Below are 21706 nucleotides of genomic sequence, written 5' to 3'. Positions count from 1 at the left end.
TCCTTCGTCTCGTTTCGCTCTCTTTCACCCTCCTTCGTCTCGTTTCGCTCTCTTTCACCCTCCGTCGTCCCGTTCCGTTCTCTTTCACCCTCCTTCGACTCCTTTCGCTCTCTTTCACCCTCCTTCGACTCCTTTCGCTCTCTTTCACCCTCCTTCGTCTCGTTTCGCTCTCTTTCACCCTCCTTCGTCTCGTTTCGCTCTCTTTCACCCTCCTTCGTCTCGTTTCGCTCTCTTTCACCCTCCATCGCCTCGTTTCGCTCTCTTTCACCCTCCTTCGTCTCGTTTCGCTCTCTTTCACCCTCCTTCGTCTCGTTTCGCTCTCGTTAACCCTCCTTCGTCTCGTTCCGTTCTCTTTCACCCTCCTTCGTCTCGTACCGCTCTCTTTCACCCTCCTTCATCTCGTTTCGCTCTCTTTCACCCTCCTTCGTCTCGTTTCACTCTCTTTCACCCTCCTTCATCTCGTTTCGCCCTCTTTCACCCTCCTTTGTCTCGTTTCACCCTCTTTCACCCTCCTTCGTCTCGTTTTGCTCTCTTTCACCCACCTTCGTCTCGTTTCGCTCTCTTTCACCCTCCTTCGTCTCGTTTCGCTCTCTTTCACCCTCCTTCGTCTTGTTTCGCTCTCTTTCACCCTCCTTCGTCTCGTTCCGTTCTCTTTCACCCTCCTTCGACTCCTTTCGCTCTCTTTCACCCTCCTTCGACTCCTTTCGCTATCTTTCACCCTCCTTCGACTCCTTTCGCTCTCTTTCACCCTCCTTCGTCTCGTTTCGCTCTCTTTCACCCTACTTCTTCTCGTTTCGTTCTCTTTCACCCTCCTTCATCTCGTTCCGCTCTCTTTCACCCTCCATGTCTCGCTCTGCACTTTTTCACCCTCCTTCGTCTCGTTTCGCTCTCTTTGACCCTCCTTCATCTCGTTTCGCTCTCTTTGACACTCCTTCGTCTCGTTTATCTCTCTTTCACCCTCGTCCCTCTCGTTTCGCTCTCTTTCACCCTCCTTCGTCTCGTTTCGCCCTATTTCAGCCTCCTTCATCTCGTTTCGCTCTCTTTGACCCTCCTTCGTCGCGTTTCACTCTCTTTCACCCTCCTTCCTCTCGTTTCGATCTCTTTCACCCACCTTCATCTCGTTTCGCTCTCTTTCTACCTCCTTCGCCTCGTTTCGCTGTCTTTCATCCTCGTTTGTCTCGTCCAGATCTCTTTCACCCTCCTTCGACTCGTTTCACTCTCTTACACCCTCCTTCGTCTCGTTTCGCTCTCTTTCACCCTCCTTCGTCTCGTTTCGCTCTCTTTCACCGTTCTTCGTCTCGTTTCGCTCTCTTTCACCCTCCTTCATCTCGTTTCGCTCTCTTTCACCCTCCTTCGTCTCGTTTTGCTGTCTTTCTCCCTCCTTCATCTCGTTTCGCTCTCTTTTACCCTCCTTCGTCTCGTTTCGCTCTCTTTCACCCTCCTTCGTCTCGTTTCGCTCTCTTTCACCCTTCTTCGTCTCGTTTCGCTCTCTTTCACCCTCCTTCGTCTCGTTTCGCTCTCTTTCACCCACCTTCGTCTCGTTTCGCTCTCTTTCACCCTGCTTCGTCTCGTTTCGCTCACTTTCACCCTCCTTCGTCTCGTTCCGTTCTCTTTCACCCTCCTTCGTCTCGTTCCGCTCTCTTTCCCCCTCCTTCATCTCGTTTCGCTCTCTTTCACCCTCCTTCATCTCGTTTCACTCTCTTTCACCCTCCTTCATCTCGTTTCGCCCTCTTTCACCCTCCTTCCTCTCGTTTCACCCTCTTTCACCCTCCTTCGTCTTGTTTCGCTCTCTTTCACCCACCTTCGTCTCTTTTCGCTCTCTTTCACCCTCCTTCGTCTTGTTTCGCTCTCTTTCACCCTCCTTCGTCTCGTTTCGCTCTCTTTCACCCTCCTTCGTCTCGTTCCGTTCTCTTTCACCCTCCTTCGACTCCTTTCGCTCTCTTTCACCCTCCTTCGACTCCTTTCGCTCTCTTTCACCCTCCTTCGTCTCGTTTCGCTCTCTTTCACCCACCTTCATCTCGTTTTGCTCTCTTTCGCCCTCCTTCGTCTCGTTTCGCTCTCTTTCACCCTTCTTCATCTCGTTTCGCTCTCTTTGACCCTCCTTCATCTCGTTTCACTCTTTTTCACCCTCCTTCCCCTCGTTTCGATCTCTTTCATCCACCTTCATCTCGTTTCGCTCTCTTTCAACCTCCTTCGCCTCGTTTCGCTCTCTTTCATCCTCGTTTGTCTCGTTCAGCTCTCTTTCACCCTCCATGTCTCGCTACGCACTTTTTCACCCTCCTTCGTCTCGTTTCGCTCTTTTTGACCCTCCTTCATCTCGTTTCACTCTCTTTGACACTCCTTTGTCTCGTTTATCTCTCTTTCACCCTCGCCCTTCTCGTTTCGCTCTCTTTCACCCTCCTTCGTCTCGTTTCGCCCTATTTCAGCCTCCTTCATCTCGTTTCGCTCTCTTTGACCCTCCTTCGTCTCGTTTCACTCTCTTTCACCCTCTTTCCTCTCGTTTCGATCTCTTTCACCCACCTTCATCTCGTTTCGCTCTCTTTCAACCTCCTTCGCCTCGTTTCGCTCTCTTTCATCCTCGTTTGTCTCGTCCAGCTCTCTTTCACCCTCCTTCGACTCGTTTCACTCTCTTACACCCTCCTTCGTCTCGTTTCGCTCTCTTTCACCCTCCTTCGTCTCGTTTCGCTCTCTTTCAGCCTCCTTCGTCTCGTTTCGGTCTCTTTCACCCTCCTTCATCTCGTTTCGGTCTCTTTCACCCTCCTTCGCCTCGTTCCGCTCTCTTTCACCCTCCTTCGACTCCTTTCACTCTCTTTCACCCTCCTTCGTCTCGTTTCGCTCTCTTTCACCCTCCTTCGTCTCGTTTCGCTGTCTTTCACCGTCCTTCGTCTCGTTTCGCTCTCTTTCACCCTCCTTCGTCTCGTTTCGCTCTCTTTCACCCTCCTTCGTCTCGTTTCGCTCTCTTTCACCCTCCTTCGTCTCGTTTCGCTCGCTTTCACCCTATTTCGTCTCGTTTCGCTCACTTTCACCCTCCTTGGTCTCGTTCCGTTCTCTTTCACCCTCCTTCGTCACGTTCCGCTCTCTTTCCCCCTCCTTCGTCTCGTTTCGCTCTCTTTCACCCTCCTTCGTCTCGTTTCACTCTCTTTCACCCTCCTTCATCTCGTTTCGCCCTCTTTCACCCTCCTTCGTCTCGTTTCACCCTCTTTCACCCTCCTTCGTCTCGTTTCGCTCTCTTTCACCCACCTTCGTCTCTTTTCGCTCTCTTTCACCCTCCTTCGTCTCGTTTCGCTCTCTTTCACGCTCCTTCGTCTCGTTTCGCTCTCTTTGACCCTCCTTCGTCTCGTTTCACTCTCTTTCACCCTCCTTCCTCTCGTTTCGATCTCTTTCACCCACCTTCATCTCGTTTCGCTCTCTTTCAACCTCCTTCGCCTCGTTTCGCTCTCTTTCATCCTCGTTTGTCTCGTTCAGCTCTCTTTCACCCTCCTTCGACTCGTTTCACTCTCTTTCACCCTCCTTCGTCTCGTTTCGCTCTCTTTCACCCTCCTTCGTCTCGTTTCGCTCTCTTTCACACTCCTTCGTCTCGTTTCGGTCTCTTTCACCCTCCTTCGTCTCGTTTCGGTCTCTTTCACCCTCCTTCGCCTCGTTCCGCTCTCTTTCACCCTCCTTCGACTCCTTTCGCTCTCTTTCACCCTCCTTCGTCTCGTTTCGCTCTCTTTCACCCTCCTTCGTCTCGTTTCGCTCTCTTTCACCCTCCTTCGTCTCGTTTCGCTCTCTTCCACCCTCCGTCTCGTTTCGCTCTCTTTCACCCTCCTTCCTCTCGTTTCGCTCTCTTTCACCCTCCTTCGTCTTTTTTCGCTCTCTTTCACCCTCCTTCGTCTCGTTTCGCTCTCTTTCACCCTCCTTCGTCTCGTTTCGCTCTCTTTCACCCTCCTTCGTCTCGTTTCGCTCTCTTTCACCCTCCTTTGTCTCGTTTCGCTCTCTTTCACCCTCCTTCGTCTCGTTTCGCTCTCTTTCACCCTCCTTCGTCTCGTTTCGCTCTCTTTCACCCTCCTTCGTCTCGTTCCGTTCTCTTTCACCCTCCTTCGACTCCTTTCGCTCTCTTTCACCCTCCTTCATCTCGTTTCGCTCTCTTTCACCCTCCTTAGTCTCGTTTCGCTCTCTTTCACCCTCCTTCGTCTCGTTTCGCTCTCTTTCACCCTCCTTCGTCTCGTTTCGCTCTCTTTCACCCTCCTTCGTCTCGTTCCGTTCTCTTTCACCCTCCTTCGACTCCTTTCGCTCTCTTTCACCCTCCTTCGACTCCTTTCGCTCTCTTTCACCCTCCTTCGTCTCGTTTCGCTCTCTTTCACCCTCCTTCGTCTCGTTTCGCTCTCTTTCGCCCTCCTTCGTCTCGTTTCACTCTCTTTCACTCTCCTTCGTCTCGTTTCTCTGTCTTTCACCCTCCTTCGTCTCGTTTCGCTCTCTTTCACCCTCCTTCGTCTCGTTTCGCTCTCTTTCACCCTCCTTCGTCTCGTTTCGCTCTCTTTCACCCTCCTTCGTCTCGTTTCGCTCTCTTTCACCCTCCTTCCTCTCGTTCCGTTCTCTTTCACCCTCCTTCCTCTCATTCCGCTCTCTTTCCCCCTCCTTCATCTCGTTTCACTCTCTTTCACCCTCCTTCATCTCGTTTCGCCCTCTTTCACCCTCCTTCGTCTCGTTTCACCCTCTTTCACCCTCCTTCGTCTTGTTTCGCTCTCTTTCACCCACCTTCGTCTCGTTTCGCTCTCTTTCACCCTCCTTCGTCTCGTTTCGCTCTCTTTCACCCTCCTTCGTCTCGTTTCGCTCTCTTTCACCCTCCGTCGTCCCGTTCCGTTCTCTTTCACCCTCCTTCGACTCTTTTCGCTCTCTTTCACCCTCCTTCGACTCCTTTCGCTCTCTTTCACCCTCCTTCGTCTCGTTTCGCTCTCTTTCACCCTCCTTCGTCTCGTTTCGCTCTCTTTCACCCTCCTTCGTCTCGTTTCGCTCTCTTTCACCCTCCTTCGTCTCGTTCCGTTCTCTTTCACCCTCCTTCGTCTCGTACCGCTCTCTTTCACCCTCCTTCATCTCGTTTCGCTCTCTTTCACCCTCCTTCGTCTCGTTTCACTCTCTTTCACCCTCCTTCATCTCGTTTCGCCCTCTTTCACCCTCCTTTGTCTCGTTTCACCCTCTTTCACACTCCTTCGTCTCGTTCCGTTCTCTTTCACCCTCCTTCGACTCCTTTCGCTCTCTTTCACCCTCCTTCGACTCCTTTCGCTATCTTTCACCCTCCTTCGACTCCTTTCGCTCTCTTTCACCCTCCTTCGTCTCGTTTCGCTCTCTTTCACCCTACTTCTTCTCGTTTCGCTCTCTTTCACCCTCCTTCATATCGTTCCGCTCTCTTTCACCCTCCATGTCTCGCTCTGCACTTTTTCACCCTCCTTCGTCTCGTTTCGCTCTCTTTGACCCTCCTTCATCTCGTTTCGCTCTCTTTGACACTCCTTCGTCTCGTTTATCTCTCTTTCACCCTCGTCCCTCTCGTTTCGCTCTCTTTCACCCTCCTTCGTCTCGTTTCGCCCTATTTCAGCCTCCTTCATCTCGTTTCGCTCTCTTTGACCCTCCTTCGTCTCGTTTCACTCTCTTTCACCCTTCTTCCTCTAGTTTCGATCTCTTTCACCCACCTTCATCTCGTTTCGCTCTCTTTCAACCTCCTTCGCCTCGTTTCGCTGTCTTTCATCCTCGTTTGTCTCGTCCAGATCTCTTTCACCCTCCTTCGACTCGTTTCACTCTCTTACACCCTCCTTCGTCTCGTTTCGCTCTCTTTCACCCTCCTTCGTCTCGTTTCGCTCTCTTTCACCGTTCTTCGTCTCGTTTCGCTCTCTTTCACCCTCCTTCATCTCGTTTCGCTCTCTTTCACCCTCCTTCGTCTCGTTTTGCTGTCTTTCTCCCTCCTTCGTCTCGCTTCGCTCTCTTTTACCCTCCTTCGTCTCGTTTCGCTCTCTTTCACCCTCCTTCGTCTCGTTTCGCTCTCTTTCACCCTTCTTCGTCTCGTTTCGCTCTCTTTCACCCTCCTTCGTCTCGTTTCGCTCTCTTTCACCCACCTTCGTCTCGTTTCGCTCTCTTTCACCCTGCTTCGTCTCGTTTCGCTCAATTTCACCCTCCTTCGTCTCGTTCCGTTCTCTTTCACCCTCCTTCGTCTCGTTCCGCTCTCTTTCCCCCTCCTTCATCTCGTTTCGCTCTCTTTCACCCTCCTTCATCTCGTTTCACTCTCTTTCACCCTCCTTCATCTCGTTTCGCCCTCTTTCACCCTCCTTCCTCTCGTTTCACCCTCTTTCACCCTCCTTCGTCTCGTTTCGCTCTCTTTCACCCACCTTCGTCTCTTTTCGCTCTCTTTCACCCTCCTTCGTCTCGTTTCGCTCTCTTTCACCCTCCTTCGTCTCGTTTCGCTCTCTTTCACCCTCCTTCGTCTCGTTCCGTTCTCTTTCACCCTCCTTCGACTCCTTTCGCTCTCTTTCACCCTCCTTCGACTCCTTTCGCTCTCTTTCACCCTCCCTCGTCTCGTTTCGCTCTCTTTCACCCACCTTCATCTCGTTTTGCTCTCTTTCGCCCTCCTTCGTCTCGTTTCGCTCTCTTTCACCCTCCTTCGTCTCGTTTCACTCTCTTTCACCCTCCTTCATCTCGTTTCGCCCTCTTTCACCCTCCTTTGTCTCGTTTCACCCTCTTTCACCCTCCTTCGTCTCGTTTCGCTCTCTTTCACCCACCTTCGTCTCGTTTCGCTCTCTTTCACCCTCCTTCGTCTCGTTTCACTCTCTTTCACCCTCCTTCGTCTCGTTTCGCTCTCTTTCACCCTCCTTCGTCTCGTTCCTTTCTCTTTCACCCTCCTTCGACTCCTTTCGCTCTCTTTCACCCTCCTTCGACTCCTTTCGCTATCTTTCACCCTCCTTCGACTCCTTTCGCTCTCTTTCACCCTCCTTCGTCTCGTTTCGCTCTCTTTCACCCTACTTCTTCTCGTTTCGCTCTCTTTCACCCTCCTTCATATCGTTCCGCTCTCTTTCACCCTCCATGTCTCGCTCTGCACTTTTTCACCCTCCTTCGTCTCGTTTCGCTCTCTTTGACCCTCCTTCATCTCGTTTCGCTCTCTTTGACACTCCTTCGTCTCGTTTATCTCTCTTTCACCCTCGTCCCTCTCGTTTCGCTCTCTTTCACCCTCCTTCGTCTCGTTTCGCCCTATTTCAGCCTCCTTCATCTCGTTTCGCTCTCTTTGACCCTCCTTCGTCTCGTTTCACTCTCTTTCACCCTTCTTCCTCTAGTTTCGATCTCTTTCACCCACCTTCATCTCGTTTCGCTCTCTTTCAACCTCCTTCGCCTCGTTTCGCTGTCTTTCATCCTCGTTTCTCTCGTCCAGATCTCTTTCACCCTCCTTCGACTCGTTTCACTCTCTTACACCCTCCTTCGTCTCGTTTCGCTCTCTTTCACCCTCCTTCGCCTCGTTTCGCTCTCTTTCACCGTTCTTCGTCTCGTTTCGCTCTCTTTCACCCTTCTTCGTCTCGTTTCGCTCTCTTTCACCCTCCTTCGTCTCGTTTCGCTCTCTTTCACCCACCTTCGTCTCGTTTCGCTCTCTTTCACCCTGCTTCGTCTCGTTTCGCTCAATTTCACCCTCCTTCGTCTCGTTCCGTTCTCTTTCACCCTCCTTCGTCTCGTTCCGCTCTCTTTCCCCCTCCTTCATCTCGTTTCGCTCTCTTTCACCCTCCTTCATCTCGTTTCACTCTCTTTCACCCTCCTTCATCTCGTTTCGCCCTCTTTCACCCTCCTTCCTCTCGTTTCACCCTCTTTCACCCTCCTTCGTCTCGTTTCGCTCTCTTTCACCCACCTTCGTCTCTTTTCGCTCTCTTTCACCCTCCTTCGTCTCGTTTCGCTCTCTTTCACCCTCCTTCGTCTCGTTTCGCTCTCTTTCACCCTCCTTCGTCTCGTTCCGTTCTCTTTCACCCTCCTTCGACTCCTTTCGCTCTCTTTCACCCTCCTTCGACTCCTTTCGCTCTCTTTCACCCTCCCTCGTCTCGTTTCGCTCTCTTTCACCCACCTTCATCTCGTTTTGCTCTCTTTCGCCCTCCTTCGTCTCGTTTCGCTCTCTTTCACCCTTCTTCATCTCGTTTCGCTCTCTTTGACCCTCCTTCATCTCGTTTCACTCTTTTTCACCCTCCTTCCTCTCGTTTCGATCTCTTTCACCCACCTTCATCTCGTTTCGCTCTCTTTCAACCTCCTTCGCCTCGTTTCGCTCTCTTTCATCCTCGTTTGTCTCGTTCAGCTCTCTTTCACCCTCCATGTCTCGCTACGCACTTTTTCACCCTCCTTCGTCTCGTTTCGCTCTTTTTGACCCTCCTTCATCTCGTTTCACTCTCTTTGACACTCCTTTGTCTCGTTTATCTCTCTTTCACCCTCGTCCCTCTCGTTTCGCTCTCTTTCACCCTCCTTCGTCTCGTTTCGCCCTATTTCAGCCTCCTTCATCTCGTTTCGCTCTCTTTGACCCTCCTTCGTCTCGTTTCACTCTCTTTCACCCTCTTTCCTCTCGTTTCGATCTCTTTCACCCACCTTCATCTCGTTTCGCTCTCTTTCAACCTCCTTCGCCTCGTTTCGCTCTCTTTCATCCTCGTTTGTCTCGTCCAGCTCTCTTTCACCCTCCTTCGACTCGTTTCACTCTCTTACACCCTCCTTCGTCGCGTTTCGCTCTCTTTCACCCTCCTTCGTCTCGTTTCGCTCTCTTTCAGCCTCCTTCGTCTCGTTTCGGTCTCTTTCACCCTCCTTCATCTCGTTTCGGTCTCTTTCACCCTCCTTCGCCTCGTTCCGCTCTCTTTCACCCTCCTTCGACTCCTTTCGCTCTCTTTCACCCTCCTTCGTCTCGTTTCGCTCTCTTTCACCCTCCTTCGTCTCGTTTCGCTGTCTTTCACCGTCCTTCGTCTCGTTTCGCTCTCTTTCACCCTCCTTCGTCTCGTTTCGCTCTCTTTCACCCTCCTTCGTCTCGTTTCGCTCTCTTTCACCCTCCATCGTCTCGTTTCGCTCGCTTTCACCCTATTTCGTCTCGTTTCGCTCACTTTCACCCTCCTTGGTCTCGTTCCGTTCTCTTTCACCCTCCTTCGTCACGTTCCGCTCTCTTTCCCCCTCCTTCGTCTCGTTTCGCTCTCTTTCACCCTCCTTCGTCTCGTTTCACTCTCTTTCACCCTCCTTCATCTCGTTTCGCCCTCTTTCACCCTCCTTCGTCTCGTTTCACCCTCTTTCACCCTCCTTCGTCTCGTTTCGCTCTCTTTCACCCACCTTCGTCTCTTTTCGCTCTCTTTCACCCTCCTTCGTCTCGTTTCGCTCTCTTTCACGCTCCTTCGTCTCGTTTCGCTCTCTTTGACCCTCCTTCGTCTCGTTTCACTCTCTTTCACCCTCCTTCCTCTCGTTTCGATCTCTTTCACCCACCTTCATCTCGTTTCGCTCTCTTTCAACCTCCTTCGCCTCGTTTCGCTCTCTTTCATCCTCGTTTGTCTCGTTCAGCTCTCTTTCACCCTCCTTCGACTCGTTTCACTCTCTTTCACCCTCCTTCGTCTCGTTTCGCTCTCTTTCACCCTCCTTCGTCTCGTTTCGCTCTCTTTCACACTCCTTCGTCTCGTTTCGGTCTCTTTCACCCTCCTTCGTCTCGTTTCGGTCTCTTTCACCCTCCTTCGCCTCGTTCCGCTCTCTTTCACCCTCCTTCGACTCCTTTCGCTCTCTTTCACCCTCCTTCGTCTCGTTTCGCTCTCTTTCACCCTCCTTCGTCTCGTTTCGCTCTCTTTCACCCTCCTTCGTCTCGTTTCGCTCTCTTCCACCCTCCGTCTCGTTTCGCTCTCTTTCACCCTCCTTCCTCTCGTTTCGCTCTCTTTCACCCTCCTTCGTCTTTTTTCGCTCTCTTTCACCCTCCTTCGTCTCGTTTCGCTCTCTTTCACCCTCCTTCGTCTCGTTTCGCTCTCTTTCACCCTCCTTCGTCTCGTTTCGCTCTCTTTCATCCTCCTTCGTCTCGTTTCGCTCTCTTTCACCCTCCTTCGTCTCGTTCCGTTCTCTTTCACCCTCCTTCGTCTCGTTTCGCTCTCTTTCACCCTCCTTCGTCTCGTTTCGCTGTCTTTCACCCTCCTTCGTCTCGTTTCGCTCTCTTTCACCCTTCTTCGTCTCGTTTCGCTCTCATTCACCCTCCTTCGTCTCGTTTCGCTCTCTTTCACCCACCTTCGTCTCGTTTCGCTCTCTTTCACCCTCCTTCGTCTCGTGTCGCTCTCTTTCACCCTCCTTCATCTCGTTTCGCTCTCTTTCACCCTCCTTCGTCTCGTTTCGGTCTCTTTCACCCTCCTTCGCCTCGTTCCGCTCTCTTTCACCCTCCTTCGACTCCTTTCGCTCTCTTTCACCCTCCTTCGTCTCGTTTCGCTCTCTTTCACCCTCCTTCGTCTCGTTTCGCTCTCTTTCACCCTCCTTCGTCTCGTTTCGCTCTCTTCCACCCTCCGTCTCGTTTCGCTCTCTTTCACCCTCCTTCCTCTCGTTTCGCTCTCTTTCACCCTCCTTCGTCTTTTTTCGCTCTCTTTCACCCTCCTTCGTCTCGTTTCGCTCTCTTTCACCCTCATTCGTCTCGTTTCGCTCTCTTTCACCCTCCTTCGTCTCGTTTCGCTCTCTTTCACCCTCCTTCGTCTCGTTTCGCTCTCTTTCACCCTTCTTCGTCTCGTTTCGCTCTCATTCACCCTCCTTCGTCTCGTTTCGCTCTCTTTCACCCACCTTCGTCTCGTTTCGCTCTCTTTCACCCTCCTTCGTCTCGTGTCGCTCTCTTTCACCCTCCTTCATCTCGTTTCGCTCTCTTTCACCCTCCTTCGTCTCGTTTCGGTCTCTTTCACCCTCCTTCGCCTCGTTCCGCTCTCTTTCACCCTCCTTCGACTCCTTTCGCTCTCTTTCACCCTCCTTCGTCTCGTTTCGCTCTCTTTCACCCTCCTTCGTCTCGTTTCGCTCTCTTTCACCCTCCTTCGTCTCGTTTCGCTCTCTTCCACCCTCCGTCTCGTTTCGCTCTCTTTCACCCTCCTTCCTCTCGTTTCGCTCTCTTTCACCCTCCTTCGTCTTTTTTCGCTCTCTTTCACCCTCCTTCGTCTCGTTTCGCTCTCTTTCACCCTCATTCGTCTCGTTTCGCTCTCTTTCACCCTCCTTCGTCTCGTTTCGCTCTCTTTCACCCTCCTTCGTCTCGTTTCGCTCTCTTTCACCCTCCTTCGTCTCGTTCCGTTATCTTTCACCGTCCTTCGTCTCGTTTCGCTCTCTTTCACCCTCCTTCGTCTCGTTTCGCTGTCTTTCACCCTCCTTCGTCTCGTTTCGCTCTCTTTCACCCTTCTTCGTCTCGTTTCGCTCTCTTTCACCCTCCTTCGTCTCGTTTCGCTCTCTTTCACCCACCTTCGTCTCGTTTCGCTCTCTTTCACCCTCCTTCGTCTCGTGTCGCTCTCTTTCACCCTCCTTCATCTCGTTTCGCTCTCTTTCACCCTCCTTCGTCTCGTTTCGCTCTCTTTCACCCTTCTTCGTCTCGTTTCGCTCGTTTTCACCCTATTTCGTCTCGTTTCGCTCACTTTCACCATCCTTGGTCTCGTTCCGTTCTCTTTCACCCTCCTTCGTCACGTTCCGCTCTCTTTCCCCCTCCTTCGTCTCGTTTCGCTCTCTTTCACCCTCCTTCGTCTCGTTTCACTCTCTTTCACCCTCCTTCATCTCGTTTCGCCCTCTTTCACCCTCCTTCGTCTCGTTTCACCCTCTTTCACCCTCCTTCGTCTCGTTTCGCTCTCTTTCACCCACCTTCGTCTCTTTTCGCTCTCTTTCACCCTCCTTCGTCTCGTTTCGCTCTCTTTCACGCTCCTTTGTCTCGTTTCGCTCTCTTTGACCCTCCTTCGTCTCGTTTCACTCTCTTTCACCCTCCTTCCTCTCGTTTCGATCTCTTTCACCCACCTTCATCTCGTTTCGCTCTCTTTCAACCTCCTTCGCCTCGTTTCGCTCTCTTTCATCCTCGTTTGTCTCGTTCAGCTCTCTTTCACCCTCCTTCGACTCGTTTCACTCTCTTTCACCCTCCTTCGTCTCGTTTCGCTCTCTTTCACCCTCCTTCATCTCGTTTCGCTCTCTTTCACACTCCTTCGTCTCGTTTCGGTCTCTTTCACCCTCCTTCGTCTCGTTTCGGTCTCTTTCACCCTCCTTCGCCTCGTTCCGCTCTCTTTCACCCTCCTTCGACTCCTTTCGCTCTCTTTCACCCTCCTTCGTCTCGTTTCGCTCTCTTTCACCCTCCTTCGTCTCGTTTCGCTCTCTTTCACCCTCCTTCGTCTCGTTTCGCTCTCTTCCACCCTCCGTCTCGTTTCGCTCTCTTTCACCCTCCTTCCTCTCGTTTCGCTCTCTTTCACCCACCTTCGTCTTTTTTCGCTCTCTTTCACCCTCCTTCGTCTCGTTTCGCTCTCTTTCACCCTCCTTCGTCTTGTTTCGCTCTCTTTCACCCTCCTTCGTCTCGTTTCGCTCTCTTTCACCCTCCTTCGTCTCGTTTCGCTCTCTTTCACCCTCCTTCGTCTCGTTTCGCTCTCTTTCACCCTCCTTCGTCTCGTTCCGTTCTCTTTCACCCTCCTTCGTCTCGTTTTGCTCTCTTTCACCCTCCTTCGTCTCGTTTCGCTGTCTTTCACCCTCCTTCGTCTCGTTTCGCTCTCTTTCAGCCTTCTTCGTCTCGTTTCGCTCTCTTTCACCCTCCTTCGTCTCGTGTCGCTCTCTTTCACCCTCCTTCATCTCGTTTCGCTCTCTTTCACCCTCCTTCGTCTCGTTTCGCTCTCTTTCACCCTCCTTCGTCTTGTTTCGCTCTCTTTCAAACTCCTTTGTCTCGTTTCGCTCTCTGCCACCCTCCTTCGTCTCGTTTCGCTCTCTTTCACCCTCCTTCCTCTCGTTTCGCTCTCTTTCACCCTCCTTCGTCTCGTTTCGCTCTCTTTCACCCTCCTTCGTCTCGTTTCGCTCTCTTTCACCCTCCTTCATCTCGTTTCACTCTTTTTCACCCTCCTTCCTCTCGTTTCGATCTCTTTCACCCACCTTCATCTCGTTTCGCTCTCTTTCAACCTCCTTCGCCTCGTTTCGCTCTCTTTCATCCTCGTTTGTCTCGTTCAGCTCTCTTTCACCCTCCATGTCTCGCTACGCACTTTTTCACCCTCCTTCGTCTCGTTTTGCTCTTTTTGTCCCTCCTTCATCTCGTTTCACTCTCTTTGACACTCCTTTGTCTCGTTTATCTCTCTTTCACCCTCGTCCCTCTCGTTTCGCTCTCTTTCACCCTCCTTCGTCTCGTTTCGCCCTATTTCAGCCTCCTTCATCTCGTTTCGCTCTCTTTGACCCTCCTTCGTCTCGTTTCACTCTCTTTCACCCTCTTTCCTCTCGTTTCGATCTCTTTCACCCACCTTCATCTCGTTTCGCTCTCTTTCAACCTCCTTCGCCTCGTTTCGCTCTCTTTCATCCTCGTTTGTCTCGTCCAGCTCTCTTTCACCCTCCTTCGACTCGTTTCACTCTCTTACACCCTCCTTCGTCGCGTTTCGCTCTCTTTCACCCTCCTTCGTCTCGTTTCGCTCTCTTTCAGCCTCCTTCGTCTCGTTTCGGTCTCTTTCACCCTCCTTCATCTCGTTTCGGTCTCTTTCACCCTCCTTCGCCTCGTTCCGCTCTCTTTCACCCTCCTTCGACTCCTTTCGCTCTCTTTCACCCTCCTTCGTCTCGTTTCGCTCTCTTTCACCCTCCTTCGTCTCGTTTCGCTGTCTTTCACCGTCCTTCGTCTCGTTTCGCTCTCTTTCACCCTCCTTCGTCTCGTTTCGCTCTCTTTCACCCTCCTTCGTCTCGTTTCGCTCTCTTTCACCCTCCATCGTCTCGTTTCGCTCGCTTTCACCCTATTTCGTCTCGTTTCGCTCACTTTCACCCTCCTTGGTCTCGTTCCGTTCTCTTTCACCCTCCTTCGTCACGTTCCGCTCTCTTTCCCCCTCCTTCGTCTCGTTTCGCTCTCTTTCACCCTCCTTCGTCTCGTTTCACTCTCTTTCACCCTCCTTCATCTCGTTTCGCCCTCTTTCACCCTCCTTCGTCTCGTTTCACCCTCTTTCACCCTCCTTCGTCTCGTTTCGCTCTCTTTCACCCACCTTCGTCTCTTTTCGCTCTCTTTCACCCTCCTTCGTCTCGTTTCGCTCTCTTTCACGCTCCTTCGTCTCGTTTCGCTCTCTTTGACCCTCCTTCGTCTCGTTTCACTCTCTTTCACCCTCCTTCCTCTCGTTTCGATCTCTTTCACCCACCTTCATCTCGTTTCGCTCTCTTTCAACCTCCTTCGCCTCGTTTCGCTCTCTTTCATCCTCGTTTGTCTCGTTCAGCTCTCTTTCACCCTCCTTCGACTCGTTTCACTCTCTTTCACCCTCCTTCGTCTCGTTTCGCTCTCTTTCACCCTCCTTCGTCTCGTTTCGCTCTCTTTCACACTCCTTCGTCTCGTTTCGGTCTCTTTCACCCTCCTTCGTCTCGTTTCGGTCTCTTTCACCCTCCTTCGCCTCGTTCCGCTCTCTTTCACCCTCCTTCGACTCCTTTCGCTCTCTTTCACCCTCCTTCGTCTCGTTTCGCTCTCTTTCACCCTCCTTCGTCTCGTTTCGCTCTCTTTCACCCTCCTTCGTCTCGTTTCGCTCTCTTCCACCCTCCGTCTCGTTTCGCTCTCTTTCACCCTCCTTCCTCTCGTTTCGCTCTCTTTCACCCTCCTTCGTCTTTTTTCGCTCTCTTTCACCCTCCTTCGTCTCGTTTCGCTCTCTTTCACCCTCCTTCGTCTCGTTTCGCTCTCTTTCACCCTCCTTCGTCTCGTTTCGCTCTCTTTCACCCTCCTTCGTCTCGTTTCGCTCTCTTTCACCCTCCTTCGTCTCGTTCCGTTCTCTTTCACCCTCCTTCGTCTCGTTTCGCTCTCTTTCACCCTCCTTCGTCTCGTTTCGCTGTCTTTCACCCTCCTTCGTCTCGTTTCGCTCTCTTTCACCCTTCTTCGTCTCGTTTCGCTCTCTTTCACCCTCCTTCGTCTCGTTTCGCTCTCTTTCACCCACCTTCGTCTCGTTTCGCTCTCTTTCACCCTCCTTCGTCTCGTGTCGCTCTCTTTCACCCTCCTTCATCTCGTTTCGCTCTCTTTCACCCTCCTTCGTCTCGTTTCGTTCTCTTTCACCCTCCTTCGCCTCGTTCCGCTCTCTTTCACCCTCCTTCGACTCCTTTCGCTCTCTTTCACCCTCCTTCGTCTCGTTTCGCTCTCTTTCACCCTCCTTCGTCTCGTTTCGCTCTCTTTCACCCTCCTTCGTCTCGTTTCGCTCTCTTCCACCCTCCGTCTCGTTTCGCTCTCTTTCACCCTCCTTCCTCTCGTTTCGCTCTCTTTCACCCTCCTTCGTCTTTTTTCGCTCTCTTTCACCCTCCTTCGTCTCGTTTCGCTCTCTTTCACCCTCATTCGTCTCGTTTCGCTCTCTTTCACCCTCCTTCGTCTCGTTTCGCTCTCTTTCACCCTCCTTCGTCTCGTTTCGCTCTCTTTCACCCTCCTTCGTCTCGTTCCGTTATCTTTCACCCTCCTTCGTCTCGTTTCGCTCTCTTTCACCCTCCTTCGTCTCGTTTCGCTGTCTTTCACCCTCCTTCGTCTCGTGTCGCTCTCTTTCACCCTTCTTCGTCTCGTTTCGCTCTCTTTCACCCTCCTTCGTCTCGTTTCGCTCTCTTTCACCCACCTTCGTCTCGTTTCGCTCTCTTTCACCCTCCTTCGTCTCGTGTCGCTCTCTTTCACCCTCCTTCATCTCGTTTCGCTCTCTTTCACCCTCCTTCGTCTCGTTTCGCTCTCTTTCACCCTTCTTCGTCTCGTTTCGCTCGTTTTCACCCTATTTCGTCTCGTTTCGCTCACTTTCACCATCCTTGGTCTCGTTCCGTTCTCTTTCACCCTCCTTCGTCACGTTCCGCTCTCTTTCCCCCTCCTTCGTCTCGTTTCGCTCTCTTTCACCCTCCTTCGTCTCGTTTCACTCTCTTTCACCCTCCTTCATCTCGTTTCGCCCTCTTTCACCCTCCTTCGTCTCGTTTCACCCTCTTTCACCCTCCTTCGTCTCGTTTCGCTCTCTTTCACCCACCTTCGTCTCTTTTCGCTCTCTTTCACCCTCCTTCGTCTCGTTTCGCTCTCTTTCACGCTCCTTTGTCTCGTTTCGCTCTCTTTGACCCTCCTTCGTCTCGTATCACTCTCTTTCACCCTCCTTCCTCTCGTTTCGATCTCTTTCACCCACCTTCATCTCGTTTCGCTCTCTTTCAACCTCCTTCGCCTCGTTTCGCTCTCTTTCATCCTCGTTTGTCTCGTTCAGCTCTCTTTCACCCTCCTTCGACTCGTTTCACTCTCTTTCACCCTCCTTCGTCTCGTTTCGCTCTCTTTCACCCTCCTTCATCTCGTTTCGCTCTCTTTCACACTCCTTCGTCTCGTTTCGGTCTCTTTCACCCTCCTTCGTCTCGTTTCGGTCTCTTTCACCCTCCTTCGCCTCGTTCCGCTCTCTTTCACCCTCCTTCGACTCCTTTCGCTCTCTTTCACCCTCCTTCGTCTCGTTTCGCTCTCTTTCACCCTCCTTCGTCTCGTTTCGCTCTCTTTCACCCTCCTTCGTCTCGTTTCGCTCTCTTCCACCCTCCGTCTCGTTTCGCTCTCTTTCACCCTCCTTCCTCTCGTTTCGCTCTCTTTCACCCACCTTCGTCTTTTTTCGCTCTCTTTCACCCTCCTTCGTCTCGTTTCGCTCTCTTTCACCCTCCTTCGTCTCGTTTCGCTCCCTTTCACCCTCCTTCGTCTCGTTTCGCTCTCTTTCACCCTCCTTCGTCTCGTTTCGCTCTCTTTCACCCTCCTTCGTCTCGTTTCGCTCTCTTTCACCCTCCTTCGTCTCGTTCCGTTCTCTTTCACCCTCCTTCGTCTCGTTTCGCTCTCTTTCACCCTCCTTCGTCTCGTTTCGCTGTCTTTCACCCTCCTTCGTCTCGTTTCGCTCTCTTTCACCCGTCTTCGTCTCGTTTCGCTCTCTTTCACCCTCCTTCGTCTCGTGTCGCTCTCTTTCACCCTCCTTCATCTCGTTTCGCTCTCTTTCACCCTCCTTCGTCTCGTTTCGCTCTCTTTCACCCTCCTTCGTCTTGTTTCGCTCTCTTTCAAACTCCTTTGTCTCGTTTCGCTCTCTGCCACCCTCCTTCGTCTCGTTTCGCTCTCTTTCACCCTCCTTCCTCTCGTTTCGCTCTCTTTCACCCTCCTTCGTCTCGTTTCGCTCTCTTTCACCCTCCTTCGTCTCGTTTCGCTCTCTTTCACCCTCCTTCGTCTCGTTTCGCTGTCTTTCACCCTCCTTCGTCTCGTTTCGCTCTCTTTCACCCTCCTTCTTCTCGTTTCGCTCTCTTTCTCCCTCCTTCGTCTCGTTTCGCTCTCTTTCACCCTCCTTCGTCTCATTTCGCTCTCTTTCACCCTCCTTCGTCTCGTTTCGCTCTCTTTGACCCTCCTTCGTCTCGTTTCACTCTCTTTCACCCTCCTTCCTCTCGTTTCGATCTCTTTCACCCACCTTCATCTCGTTTCGCTCTCTTTCAACCTCCTTCGCCTCGTTTCGCTGTCTTTCATCCTCGTTTGTCTCGTCCAGATCTCTTTCACCCTCCTTCGACTCGTTTCACTCTCTTACTCCCTCCTTCGTCTCGTTTCGCTCTCTTTCACCCTCCTTCATCTCGTTTCGCTCTCTTTCACCGTTCTTCGTCTCGTTTCGCTCTCTTTCACCCTCCTTCATCTCGTTTCGCTCTCTTTCACCCTCCTTCGTCTCGTTTTGCTGTCTTTCTCCCACCTTCATCTCGTTTCGCTCTCTTTCACCCTGCTTCGTCTCGTTTCGCTCACTTTCACCCTCCTTCGTCTCGTTCCGTTCTCTTTCACCCTCCTTCGTCTCGTTCCGCTCTCTTTCCCCCTCCTTCATCTCGTTTCACTCTCTTTCACCCTCCTTCATCTCGTTTCGCCCTCTTTCACCCTCCTTCCTCTCGTTTCACCCTCTTTCACCCTCCTTCGTCTCGTTTCGCTCTCTTTCACCCACCTTCGTCTCTTTTCGCTCTCTTTCACCCTCCTTCGTCTCGTTTCGCTCTCTTTCACCCTCCTTCGTCTCGTTTCGCTCTCTTTCACCCTCCTTCGTCTCATTCCGTTCTCTTTCACCCTCCTTCGACTCCTTTCGCTCTCTTTCACCCTCCTTCGACTCCTTTCGCTCTCTTTCACCCTCCTTCGTCTCGTTTCACTCTCTTTCACCCTCCTTCCTCTCGTTTCGCTCTCTTTCACCCTCCTTCGTCTCGTTTCGCCCTATTTCAGCCTTCTTCATCTCGTTTCGCTCTCTTTGACCCTCCTTCGTCTCGTTTCACTCTCTTTCACCCTCCTTCCTCTCGTTTCGATCTCTTTCACCCACCTTCATCTCGTTTCGCTCTCTTTCAACCTCCTTCGCCTCGTTTCGCTCTCTTTCATCCTCGTTTGTCTCGTTCAGCTCTCTTTCACCCTCCATGTCTCGCTACGCACTTTTTCACCCTCCTTCGTCTCGTTTCGCTCTTTTTGACCCTCCTTCATCTCGTTTCGCTTTCTTTGACACTCCTTTGTCTCGTTTATCTCTCTTTCACCCTCTATCCTCTCGTTTCGATCTCTTTCACCCACCTTCATCTCGTTTCGCTCTCTTTCAACCTCCTTCGCCTCGTTTCGCTCTCTTTCATCCTCGTTTGTCTCGTCCAGCTCTCTTTCACCCTCCTTCGACTCGTTTCACTCTCTTACACCCTCCTTCGTCTCGTTTCGCTCTCTTTCACCCTCCTTCGTCTCGTTTCGCTCTCTTTCAGCCTCCTTCGTCTCGTTTCGGTCTCTTTCACCCTCCTTCATCTCGTTTCGGTCTCTTTCACCCTCCTTCGCCTCGTTCCGCTCTCTTTCACCCTCCTTCGACTCCTTTCGCTCTATTTCACCCTCCTTCGTCTCTTTTCGCTCTCTTTCACCCTCCTTCGTCTCGTTTCGCTGTCTTTCACTGTCCTTCGTCTCGTTTCGCTCTCTTTCACCCTCCTTCGTCTCGTTTCGCTCTCTTTCACCCTCGTTCGTCTCGTTTCGCTCTCTTTCACCCTCCTTCGTCTCGTTTCGCTCGCTTTCACCCTATTTCGTCCCGTTTCGCTCACTTTCACCCTCCTTGGTCTCGTTCCGTTCTCTTTCACCCTCCTTCGTCACGTTCCGCTCTCTTTCCCCCTCCTTCGTCTCGTTTCGCTCTCTTTCACCCTCCTTCGTCTCGTTTCACTCTCTTTCACCCTCCTTCATCTCGTTTCGCCCTCTTTCACCCTCCTTCGTCTCGTTTCACCCTCTTTCACCCTCCTTCGTCTCGTTTCGCTCTCTTTCACCCACCTTCGTCTCTTTTCGCTCTCTTTCACCCTCCTTCGTCTCGTTTCGCTCTCTTTCACGCTCCTTCGTCTCGTTTCGCTCTCTTTGATCCTCCTTCGTCTCGTTTCACTCTCTTTCACCCTCCTTCCTCTCGTTTCGATCTCTTTCACCCACCTTCATCTCGTTTCGCTCTCTTTCAACCTCCTTCGCCTCGTTTCGCTCTCTTTCATCCTCGTTTGTCTCGTTCAGCTCTCCTTCACCCTCCTTCGACTCGTTTCACTCTCTTTCACCCTCCTTCGTCTCGTTTCGCTCTCTTTCACACTCCTTCGTCTCGTTTCGGTCTCTTTCACCCTCCTTCGTCTCGTTTCGGTCTCTTTCACCCTCCTTCGCCTCGTTCCGCTCTCTTTCACCCTCCTTCGACTCCTTTCGCTCTCTTTCACCCTCCTTCGTCTCGTTTCGCTCTCTTTCACCCTCCTTCGTCTCGTTTCGCTCTCTTTCACCCTCCTTCGTCTCGTTTCGCTCTCTTCCACCCTCCGTCTCGTTTCGCTCTCTTTCACCCTCCTTCCTCTCGTTTCGCTCTCTTTCACCCTCCTTCGTCTTTTTTCGCTCTCTTTCACCCTCCTTCGTCTCGTTTCGCTCTCTTTCACCCTCCTTCGTCTCGTTTCGCTCTCTTTCACCCTCCTTCGTCTCGTTTCGCTCTCTTTCACCCTCCTTCGTCTCGTTTCGCTCTCTTTCACCCTCCTTCGTCTCGTTCCGTTCTCTTTCACCCTCCTTCGTCTCGTTTCGCTCTCTTTCACCCTCCTTCGTCTCGTTTCGCTGTCTTTCACCCTCCTTCGTCTCGTTTCGCTCTCTTTCACCCTCCTTCGTCTCGTTTCGCTCTCTTTCACCCTCCTTCGTCTCGTTTCGCTCTCTTTCACCCACCTTCGTCTCGTTTCGCTCTCTTTCACCCTCCTTCGTCTCGTGTCGCTCTCTTTCACCCTCCATCATCTCGTTTCGCTCTCTTTCACCCTCCTTCGTCTCGTTTCGCTCTCTTTCACCCTCCTTCGTCTTGTTTCGCTCTCTTTCAAACTCCTTTGTCTCGTTTCGCTCTCTGCCACCCTCCTTCGTCTCGTTTCGCTCTCTTTCACCCTCCTTCCTCTCGTTTCGCTCTCTTTCACCCTCCTTCCTCTCGTTTCGCTCTCTTTCACCCTCCTTCGTCTCGTTTCGCTCTCTTTCACCCTCCTTCTTCTTGTTTCGCTGTCTTTCACCCTCCTTCGTCTCGTTTCGCTCTCTTTCACCCTCCTTCGTCTCGTTTCGCTCTCTTTCTCCCTCCTTCGTCTCGTTTCGCTCTCTTTCACCCTCCTTCGTCTCATTTCGCTCTCTTTCACCCTCCTTCGTCTCGTTTCGCTCTCTTTCACCCTCCTTCGTCTCGTTTCGCTCTCTTTCACCCTCCTTCATCTCGTTTCGCTCTCTTTCACACTCCTTCGTCTCGTTCCGTTCTCTTTCACCCTCCTTCGTCTCGTTTCGCTCTCTTTCACCCTCCTTCGTCTCGTTTCGCTCTCTTTCACACTCCTTTGTCTCGTTCCATTCTCTTTCACCCTCCTTCGTCTCGTTTCGCTCTCTTTCACCCTACTTCGACTCGTTTCGCTGTCTTTCACCCTCTTTCGTCTCGTTTCGCTCTCTTTGACCCTCCTTCGTTTCGTTTCACTCTCTTTCACCCTCCTTCCTCTCGTTTCGATCTCTTTCACCCACCTTCATCTCGTTTCACTCTCTTTCAAGCTCCTTCGCCTCGTTTCGCTCTCTTTCATCCTCGTTTGTCTCGTCTCTTTCACCCTTCTTCGACTCGTTTCACTCTCTTTCACCCTCCTTCGTCTCGTTTCGCTCTCTTTCACCCTCCTTCGTCTCGTTTCGCTCTCTTTCACCCTCCTTCATCTCGTTTCGGTCTCTTTCACCCTCCTTCGTCTCGTTTCGGTCTATTTCACCCTCCTTCGCCTCGTTCCGCTCTCTTTCACCCTCCTTCGACTCCTTTCGCTCTCTTTCACCCTCCTTCGTCTCGTTTCGCTCTCTTTCACCCTCCTTCGTCTCGTTTCGCTCTCTTCCACCCTCCTTCGTCTCGTTTCGCTCTCTTTCACCCTCCTTCCTCTCGTTTCGCTCTCTTTCACCCTCCTTCGTCTCGTTTCGCTCTCTTTCACCCTCCTTCGTCTCGTTTCGCTCTCTTTCACCCTCCTTCATCTCGTTTCGCTGTCTTTCACCCTCCTTCGTCTCGTTTCGCTCTCTTTCACCCTCCTTCGTCTCGTTTCGCTCTCTTTCACCCTCCTTCGTCTCGTTTCGCTCTCTTTCACCCTCCTTCGTCTCGTTTCGCTCTCTTTC

This window comes from Scyliorhinus torazame, chromosome 15 (genome assembly GCF_047496885.1).
Source record: "Scyliorhinus torazame isolate Kashiwa2021f chromosome 15, sScyTor2.1, whole genome shotgun sequence".
Taxonomy (NCBI): domain Eukaryota; kingdom Metazoa; phylum Chordata; class Chondrichthyes; order Carcharhiniformes; family Scyliorhinidae; genus Scyliorhinus; species Scyliorhinus torazame.
This window is presented reverse-complemented; position numbering follows the sequence as displayed.